Source organism: Theropithecus gelada, chromosome 18, assembly GCF_003255815.1.
Source record: "Theropithecus gelada isolate Dixy chromosome 18, Tgel_1.0, whole genome shotgun sequence".
Lineage (NCBI taxonomy): Eukaryota > Metazoa > Chordata > Mammalia > Primates > Cercopithecidae > Theropithecus > Theropithecus gelada.
The window spans coordinates 51,528,026-51,537,015 of NC_037686.1; the positions used below are offsets into that span (position 1 = coordinate 51,528,026).

At 46.3% G+C, this 8,990-nt stretch overlaps 1 non-coding gene across 1 annotated transcript; it reads right to left on the reverse strand.

Annotated features, from left to right (window-relative positions):
• Positions 1-5,024: 5,024 nt before the first annotated feature.
• LOC112611744 lies at positions 5,025-5,157 on the reverse strand. The gene has a single exon (XR_003116724.1). It is a non-coding gene; the product is annotated as a U8 small nucleolar RNA (small nucleolar RNA).
• Between the last annotated feature and the right edge of the window lie 3,833 nt (positions 5,158-8,990).

Sequence of the window (8,990 nt, forward strand, 5' to 3'; positions counted from 1 at the left end):
TTTTTTTTTTGAGACTGAGTCTGGCTCTGTCGCCCAGGCTGGAGTGCGGTGGCCGGATCTCAGCTCACTGCAAGCTCCGCCTCCCGGGTTCACGCCATTCTCCTGCCTCAGCCTCCCGAGTAGCTGGGACCACAGGCGCCCGCCACTTCGCCCGGCTAGTTTTTGTATTTTTTAGTAGAGACGGGGTTTCACCGTGTTAGCCAGGATGGTCTCGATCTCCTGACCTCGTGATCCGCCCGTCTCGGCCTCCCAAAGTGCTGGGATTACAGGCTTGAGCCACCGCGCCCGGCGTTTTTTGTTATTTTTTTAGTAGAGATGAGGTTTCACCGTATTAGCCAGGATGGTCTCCATTTCCTGACCTCGTGATCCGCCCGTCTCAGCCTCCCAAAGTGCTGGGATTACAGGCTTGAGCCACCGCGCCCGGCCATCAGGCAGTATCTTTATAGCAGTGTGAAAATGGACTAATACAGGGACTCAAACAGATACTTTGTACGTTCACATTTCTAACAGCTAAACTGTGGAAGCAACTTAAGTGTCCACTGATAGAGGAATGGAGAAACACAATGTGGAACATGTATGCAATGGAATGGAGGAATAGAGTTCAGCCTTAAAAGGGAAGGGCATTCTTTTTTTTTTTTTTTTTTTTTAAACAGGGTCTCACTCTGTCATCCAGGCTGGAGTGCAGTGGCGTGATCTCGGCTCACTGCAACCTCTGCCTCCCAGGCTCAAGTGATCCTCCCACCTCAGCCTCCCGAGTAGCTGGGACTACAGATGTGTGCCACTATGCCCGGCTAATTTTTGTACTTTTTTAGTAGAGACAGGGTTTCACAGTGTTGCCCAGGCTAATTCTGAACTCCAGAACTCAAGCACTCTGACCACCCCAGCCTCCTGAAGTGCTGGGATTACAGGTATGAGCCACCGCGACTGGCCTAAATTGTCTAGCTTTTAACTGCCTCATTGCATCTGATAGCTACAAACTACAACCCTTCCCTGTTCCTGAATTTTCTTCCAAAACACATCTGTAATGCCACTGCCATGTCTGCACAGCACTGATGACTCTTCATCAGAATAGGCAGAAATTCACCTCCCAATCCGACCCCAATCTACCTCCAGTTTACCTCATCTGCACCCCCATCCCTAACCCCATGTGTGATAATCATAGTCTTCTTTTTTTCTGAAACAGCGTTTCGCTCTTGTTGCCCAGGCTGGAGTGCAATGGCGCAATCTCTGCTCACTGCAACCTCTGCCTCCCGGATTCAAAGGATTCTCCTGTCTCAGCCTCCCAAGTAGCTGGCATTACAGGTACATGCCACCACGCCGGCTATTTTTGGTGTGTTTTTTTTTTTGTTTTTTTTTGTATTTTTAGTAGAGACAGGGTTTCATCACATTGGTCAGGCTGGTCTCGAACTCCTAAACCTCATGATCGCCTCGGCCTCCCAAAGTGCTGGGATTACAGGCATGAGCCACCACGCCCAGCCTTTTTTTCATGACTTTAATACTCTTTAAGGAATGGCACAGCTCCAAATCCTCACAAATATTCCTCATTCTTTGTAGCATATGTTTCTCTGCCTTATGAAACTGTACACTCCTCAAGTCCAAATGAATTCCGATGCCACCTTGGTTGGTCCCACACTGACCTCTAGCCTAAATTAATCTGTCTCCTCAGGAGATTCGGCGTATTTGTGTCTACGTTGGATGACCTTTGCATAAGAAACCAACTGGCTGTTTGCTCAGAAGGAGGCTGTGTCAGCATAGGCACTTACACTGTCATAGTCAACACACTGAATTCTAGATACCTTCCTGGCTGTCTCTTCTGCTACAAGATCAAGTCTCTATTTAGTTTTCTGTCCCAGTGTCTAGCACGGCACCTTGAATGGAGAGACACTCAGCCATCAATTCACTAAATTGAAATGAATTGTTGAGAGTGCATTGCAGATGCACCTGAATTGGGGGTTACCAAACAGAGAGAGAAGAGGAAATTGTATTGGAGCCAATGATAAATTTAATCTAATTCATATTCATGAACACAGAGATCTTGTCAGCATGTGAAACTCTCGTGGGTGAATTAGGGCAGCAGTCTCCAAACTTTTTGGGACCAGGGACTGGTTTCATGGAAGACAATTTTTCCATGGACCAGGGATGGGGAAGATGAAACTGCTCCACCTCAGATCATCAGGCAATAGATTCCCATACAGAGCATGCAACCTAGATCCTTCACATGCGCATTCACAATAGGATTCCTGTTCCTGTGAGAACCTAATGCTGCCACTGATCTGACAGGAGGCGAAGCTCAGGCGGTAACGATGGCTCAGCAGCTGCTCACCTCCTGCTGCGCCGCCATTCCTAACAGGCCACAGACCGGTACCTTCACAGAAGAAACAACCTGGGCCCCTTTCCTATTATTGGTGTGTCCCTTCCCACAGTCACACCCTCTTGTACCTGTCTCTGGAAGGAAAACATAAGGTGTCAGGAAGTTTGAAATTTCCCATCCATGAGTTTTTCACTTTTTCATCTTCTTGGTGCAGGGAATTCCAAGTATTTAAGAAAGTAAAATGAGGCCACGTCCAGTGGCTCACGCCTGTAATCAATCCCAGCACATTGGGAGGCCGAGGCTGGTGGATCACTTGAGGCCAGGAGTTCAAGTTCAGCCAGGCCAAAATGGCAAAACCCTGTCTCTAATTTAAAAATACAAAAATTGGCCAGGCACGGTGGCTCACGCCTGTAATCCCAGCACTTTGGGGGGCCGAGGCGGGCAGATCATGAGGTCAGGAGATCGAGACCATCCTGGCCAACATGGTGAAACCCCGTCTCTACTAAAATTACAAAAAATTAGCCGGGCATGGTGGTGGGCACCTGTAGTCCCAGCTACTCGGGAGGCTGAGGCAGGAGAATAGCGTGAACCTGGGAGGCGGAGCTTGCAGTGAGCCAAGATCGTGCCACTGCACTCCAGCCTGGGTAACAGCGCGAGACTCCATCTCAAAAAAAAAGAAAAAAAATACAAATATTAGCTGGGCGTGGTGGTAGGTGCCTGTAGTCCCAGCTACTGGGGAGGCTGAGGCAGGAGAAGCACTTAAACCCAGGAGACAGAGGCTGCAGTGAGCCTAGATAGTGCCACTGCACTCCAACCTGGCAACAGAGCGGGACCCTGTCTCAAAAAAAAAAAAATAAGTAAAAATATTCTGTACACATCTCTTTTGTATTGCACGCATACAGATGGATGGATGAATGAATGGACAAGTATTTTACTTTGAATAATTCATAAGAAGTATTACCTTTCTGGCCGAGCACAGTGACTCACACCTGTAACCCAGCACTTTGGGAGGCCAAGGTGGGCAGATCCGAAGGTCAGGAGTTTGAGACCAGCCTGACCAATATAGTGAAACCCCGTCTCTACTAAAAATACAAAAATTAGCCAGGCGTGGTGGCGGGCGCCTGTAGTCCCAGCTACTTGGGAGGCTGAGGCAAGAGAATTGCTTGAACCCGGGAGGTGGAGGTTGTAGTGAGCGGAGATCGTGCCAATGCATTCCAGCCTGGGCGACAGAGCGAGACTCCGTCTCAAAAAAAAAAGAAAGAAATATTGCCTTTCTTTTTTTTTTTTTTTTGAGACAGAGCCTTGCTCTGTCGCCCAGGCTGTAGTGCAGTGGCTGGATCTGCGCTCACTGCAAGCTCCGCCTCCCGGGTTTACGCCATTCTCCTGCCTCAGCCTCCTGAGTAGCTGGGACTACAGGCGCCTGCCACCTCACCCGGCTAGTTTTTTTGTATTTTTTAGTAGAGACAGGGTTTCACCGTGTTAGCCAGGATGGTCTCGATCTCCTGACCTCGTGATCCGCCCGTCTCGACCTCCCAAAGTGCTGGGATTACAGGCTTGAGCCACCGCGCCCGGCAATATTGCCTTTCTTATATTTCTCACAGTGAGAATGATTTAGTTCCATTTCTAGGCTGAACAGAAAGATGGGTCTGCCTGAAAAATAATTTTAAAATAATTTCTTTTTAGGGCTGAGCATGGTGGCTCACACCTGTAATGTCAGCATTTTGGGAGGCAGACCAGCCTGGGCAACAAAGCAGGACTCCTTCTCTACAAAATAAATACATAAATAAATTAGCCGAGCATGGTGGTACACACTTATAGTTCCAGCTACTCCAGAGGCTGAGGTAGGAGAATCGCTTGAGTCCGGGAGTTTGATACTGCAGTGAACTATGATCACACCACTGCACTCCAGCCTGACAGCTTGGTTCCTCCCAAGTGATTTCTAATGTGCATCCAAAGTCAAGAACCACTGCATATAAACAGTTCTGCAGCTTGTATTTTTGTTTTGTTTTTGTTTTTAAAACAATATGTCTTATAGATCCTTGCATAGGAATATATGAGTGCTCTCTTTTTAATAGCTGCATAGTATTCCACCAGGTGATGGAGTATGATGGCATTTATGGACATCAGATAGTTCTCTCTTTTTTTTTTTTTTGAGATGAAGTCTCACTCTGTTGCCCAAGCTGGAGTGCAATGGCACGATCTCAGCTCACTGGAACCACCACCTCCCAAGTTCAAGCGATTCTCCTGCCTCAACCTCCCAAGTAGCTGGGACTACGGGCACGCACCACCATGCCCGGCTAATTTTTTTTTTTTTTTTTTTTTTTTAGTAGAGACAGGGTTTCACTATGTTGGCAAGGCTGATCTTGAACTCCTGACCTCGTGATCCTCCCACCTCGGCCTCCCAAAGTGCTGGGATTACAGGCGTGAGCCACCACACCTGGCCTGATAGTTTTCAATATTTTGCTCTCACAAGAAATACTGAAACAAATCACCTTTTAAATCTATTGTTTTGCACATATGTATATATAGCTGTTGGATAAAGTCCTACAAATACCATTGCTGAGTGAAATAATATCACTTGTAATTTTGCTAAATATTTCTAAGTTTGCTATTTATTTTGTTAACTACTTGTAATTTTGCTAAATCTTTCATTCTAAACATTTGGCAGACATTGTTAAATTGTCGTATGAGGTTTAATTTTTTTTCATGACGAATCAGATACGAACAATCAGAGTTTGCAAGTCCCGGTTACACAGAGACATTAATCACGGATCATGCAAACTCCAGTTATTATGTTCTACCTGTCCTCCAAAACGAGGAACAGGTAAGGATTATCCCACTAATTTAATAGGATTAAATTATTAATCCGGGTTTATAAAAAGTTTTTAGAGTGAAAAAGTGCGATTTTGTTTTAGAGACACATATTCGAGGACATGATTACTGTTTGGTTTAAATTTCAAAAAGTGACAAGAGATTGCAGAAGTGGATCATTTGTCATTGTTAGGGTTACAGTGTCTTTCCTGATAGGGCTGGTTGGTGGCTCGGTTTCTTGTTCTTTCTTGTCGTTAAAGAGTTTTGTTCTCAGAAAGGAAATAATCTGTGCTCTTTGATGTGGTTCAGAAAAAAGAGACCAACACCACATGTTAAAACTCTTTGTGGCAGATCATCCACGAGCAGCTCTTTAAGAGAAGCAGCTCACAGAGCTCTGGCTGAAACAGGAGAAGTTTTAGAGAACAAGGAGAATGTCTGACTCCTCAAGAAAACACGAAAGCTAAGAATGGAAAATGCAAAACACAATTATTATTCCTCTGATGAGAATAACTTTCCAGCTCAAATGAATATTTATTTGTTTGTGTGTGTGTGTGAGACAGGGTCTCACTCTGTCACCCAGGCTGGAGAGCAGCGGCACGATCTCGGCTCATTGCAACCTCCACCTCCCAGGCTCAAGCAATTCTCATGCCTCAGCCTCCCGAGTAGCTGGGATTACAGGCGCGTGTCTCCACACCGAGCTAATTTTTGTATTTTAGTATAGACAGAGTTTTACCATGTTGGCCAGGCTGGTCTCAAACTCCTGGCCTCAAGTCACCTGCCTGCCTTGGCCTCCCAAAGTGCTGGGATTACAAGCATGAGCCATCTCCCCCGGCCTCAAGTGAATCTTAACTTTGAGGCTATGCAAGAAGCTGAAGACAGTAAATCAAGCACTAAATGAGAAACACACTCTTTAGATGGGCACAGTTGCTCATGCCTGTAATCCCAACACTTTGGGAGGCCAAGGCCGGAAGATCACTTGAGCCCAGGAGTTCGAGATCAGCCTGGGTGACACAGTAGCGTGTAAAGACCCCATCTCTACAAAATAAATAAATAAATAAAAAGTTTTTAAAAATTAGCTGGATGTGGTGGCTCACTCCTATAGTCTCAGCTACTTGGGAGGATTGCTTGAGCCCAGAAGTTGGAGGCTGCAGTGAGTTATGATCACACCACAGCACTCCAGCCTGGGTGACACAGGTGACACAGCCAGACCTTGTCTCTGAAAAAAATAAATAAATAAATAAATAAATAAAAAGAAACATACTCTTGTACAAAAAAGTATTTTGCTTTAGGAGCAAAAATAGACACCTTTTGGACGTTTCCACATTTTTATACGATTGAAGATTCCACTCTATAACATGTATCTCTTCTACGTCCTTCTTGAATTCTCCTTTCTCCTCCTCCTCTGAGAGAGAGACAACAGACAAACACAAAGACAGATACATGGAGATACAGAGGGAACCAACAGATCTTCTGGCATGACATGTTTTTTAAAATAGCTGTCAGGATGTGCTGAGAGAAATGGACCAACATAAAATAGATCATTTTTATGTCAAGTGAGTGTTATGATATTTTTTTCCTTCCTTCCTTCCTTCCTTCCTTCCTTCCTTCCTTCCTTCCTTCCTTCCTTCCTTCCTTCCTCCCTTCCTCCCTTCCTCCCTCCCTCCCTCCCTCCCTTCCTCCCTCCCTTCCTCCCTTCCTTCTTTCTTTTTCTTTCTAGACAGAGTTTCACTCTTTCACCCAGGCTGGAGTGAACTGGCATGATCTCGGCTCACTGCAACCTCTGCTACCCGAGTTTAAGCAGGTAGCAGAGGTTGCCTCCTGAGTGGCCTCAGCCTCAGCCTCCCGAGTATCTGGGATTACAGGCGTGAGCCACCACGCCTGGCAAATTTTGATATTTTTAGTAGAGCTGGGGTTTCACCACATTGGCCAGGCTGGTCTCGAACTCCTGACCTCAGGTGATCCACCCACCTCCTCGGCCTCCCAAAGTGCTAGGATTGTAGGCATGAGGCACCATGCCCGGCCAGATATTCATATATATATATTTTTTGTTTGTTTATTTGTTTTTTTGGGGGGGGGTTTTTTTGTTTTTTTGGTGTTTTTTTTTGAGATAAAGTCTTGCTCTGTTGCCCAGGCTGCTGGAGTGCAGTGGTGCGATCTTGGCTCACTGCAACCTCCACTTCCCGGGTTCAAGCAATTCTCCTGCCTCAGCCTCCAGGGATCTAGAATTACAGGCCTGTGCCACCCTACCAGGCTAATTTTTGTATTTCTAGTAGAGGCGGTGTTTCACCATGTTGGCCAGCCTGGTCTTGAACTCCTGACCTCAAGTGATCCACCTGCCTCGGCCTCCCAAAGTGTTAGGATTATAGGCGTGGGCCACCGTGCCCGGCCTCCTATATTTCTTGAAGAAATTCGAGCATCGGCCTTTGAATTGTATCAGTTGAAGTTCTGATATAAAGCAATAGAAATTGACTCATGAATATAAGCCAAAAAAGGTTATTTCAATGACACTGAGAAGCTCACAAAATTAAAAGTAGGAACCAGGACAGGTCTGGGAACCACAGTGGCAGAGGCTTGTAAGAAACTTCTGTTGGGGATCTTGCTAACCAATGATTTATTCAGATTCCCAGGAAAAGTAATCTGATTGCATTAGCTTCACCACGTGCCACCTCTTGTGATCAGGGGCTGAGTCTGACACCAGCAAGGGGAAACGGAAGTTGAGAAATATGATGGCCAGACTGCAATAGCTGCCCTGCAAATCACTCAGTAATTTATAACCATGCATATTGGATCTGAGTAAATAGAAGTGCTATATTGAGATGCTAATCACAGCTATGACTTTGCTCTTCATGAAAATGGGTAGAGCCTGGGTGCAATAGTTCATGCCTGTAATCCCAGCACTTTGGGAGGCCAAGGTGGGGGGATTGCATGAGGTCAAGAGTTCAAAACCAACCTGGCCAACCTGGCGAAAGCCCGTCTATAATAAGAATACAAAAAAATTAGCCAGGCCTGGTTGCACACGCCTATAACGCCAGCTACTAGGGAGGCTGACTCATGAGAATCACGAATCCAGTAGGTAGAGGTTGCAGTGAGCCAAGATCGCGCCTCTGCACTCCAGCCTGGATGACAGATTGAGACTCTGTCTCAACAAAAGAAAATGGGCCTGGTGCGGTGGCTCATGCCTGTAATCCCTGCACTTTGGGAGGCTGAAGTGGGTAGATCACGAGGTCAGGAGATTGAGACCATCCTGGGTAACATGGTGAAACCCCGTTTCTACTAAAAATACAAAAAAAGTAGCCGGGCATGGTGGCACACACCTGTAATCCCAACTACTTGGGAGGCTGAGGCAGGAGAATCGCTTGAACCTGGGAGGCAGAGGTTGCAGTGAGCCAAGATTGCGCTACTACCCTCCAGCCTGGGCAACAGAGCAAGACTTCGTCTCAAAAAAAAAAGAAAGAAAGAAAGAAAGAAAGAATGAAAGAAAAATAAAATGGGTAGAAATCTTGATTAGGGCTGGGCGCGGTGGCTCAAGCCTGTAATCCCAGCACTTTGGGAGGCCGAGACGGGCGGATCACGAGGTCAGGAGATCGAGACCATCCTGGCTAACACGGTGAAACCCCGTCTCTACTAAAAAATACAAAAAACTAGCCGGGCGAAGTGGCGGGCGCCTGTGGTCCCAGCTACTCGGGAGGCTGAGACAGGAGAATGGTGTGAACCCGGGAGGCGGAGCTTGCAGTGAGCTGAGATCCGGCCACCGCACTCCAGCCTGGGCGACAGAGCCAGACTCAGTCCCAAAAAAAAAAAAAAAAAAAAAAAAAAAAAAAAAAAAAAAAAAAAAAAAAAAAAAAAAAAAAAAAAAAGGGGGGGGGGG